The sequence below is a fragment of the Lissotriton vulgaris genome, chromosome 2_1 (assembly GCF_964263255.1).
Source record: "Lissotriton vulgaris chromosome 2_1, aLisVul1.2, whole genome shotgun sequence".
Lineage (NCBI taxonomy): Eukaryota > Metazoa > Chordata > Amphibia > Caudata > Salamandridae > Lissotriton > Lissotriton vulgaris.
The window spans coordinates 1,640,424,521-1,640,426,018 of record NC_141687.1 but is presented as its reverse complement, the minus strand read 5'-3'; positions in this window follow the sequence as shown (position 1 = coordinate 1,640,426,018).

The window sequence follows — 1,498 nt, the reverse complement described above, 5'->3', positions numbered from 1 at the left end:
GCAAGCGAGACCTGAGCATCCTGAAGCACAAGCAGCGGTAATGGAAGCAAAGGAGGCAGTAGCCGGGGAGCTAGAGAGACTGCGATGCTTCGATCATAAAAACTATGTTACGAAGGCTCATGCTGAGGGAGACACGGCGGGGACGCTCTTAGCGTGGTTGGCCAGTCCTACTTCACGAGGTTCCCCAATTATGGCACTGAAGGCTCAAGATGGTAGCGCCATATACACTCAGCGTGAGATTATGGCCTGGTTTCTGGAATACTATGAGACATTACATGAAAGCTCGCTAGTGGTGGAAGAATCAGATATTGACGCCTTTTTGGAGACCGTGCCCCTCCTGCAGCTGGAGGAGGAACAGGCGAAATGTTTGGGCCGAGATATAACAATGGAGGAAATTAGGAGCGCCATTAAGCATATGGCTCGCAATAATACTCCGGGGGTAGACGGTTTGCCCGTGGAATTCTACTCGCAGTATGTGGACTTACTAGCTCCGCGGTTGCTAGAGGTTTATAAGGAGGCGAGGTGTCAAATTCCTATGACAATGAGAGAGGCACTCATTATCCCATTGCTAAAGCCCGGGCGTGACGGTATAGACATAGCTGCCTATCGACCATTGTCAATGTTGACTACTGATTATAAGATCCTGAGTCGGATATTGGCATCTCGTCTCCTGCAGCATATGACCGGTCTGATCCATGAGGATCAGGCTGGGTTTATCCCAAATAGGAACACAGCTACTAACGTGCGAAGATTATTGAGGATTTTAGGGAAGGATCATCCTGGCTCATCTATGTCCACGATACTTTCAGTGGACATAGAGAAGGCCTTTGATAGTTTAGAATGGTTGTACTTGTATAAGACACTGGGGCGTTTTGGACTGGGAGATGAGTGTAGGCTGGACTAAGGTGTTGTATACCTCCGCAGTGGCCAGGGTGAAGGTGGGGGCGTTAATTTCACCTTGTTATCGAGTGTACCAAGGGACGAGGTAGGGCTGCTCACTCTCTCCGCTACTGTTCGCCCTGGCGATAGAGCCATTGGTGGCAAGAGCTAGGTTGGGGCGGTGCTATGAGGGCCTAGAGTTCAGAGGGGATGAGCAGTATATTTTGTTATATGCGGATGATCTATTGATGTTTCTGGCGGATGCGGAGGGAGCACTGGAGGGGGCGGCAGGCTTGTTGTCGGAGTTTGGTGACATTTCAGGATTAAGGGTGAATTGGGCTAAGACATGTATGTTTATTCCCAGTAAAGCCCGGCAGGGTTGCCACCTACGATGTCCCGGGATGTGCGCTGGGAGCCGATGTGTTTGGCATATCTGTGGGTGAATATTTATCAAGAGGTCAACGATATGTTGGAAGGGAACATAGGGAGATGTGTGAGAGCTGTGAAAGGTAGCATGGCATTTTGGTCTAAGCTACCATTATCTGTGATGGGAGGGATTGTTTTGTTAAAAATGGTGGCGCTGCCTAGGCTGCTGTATTTTTTTTAGAACGTTGCCCAT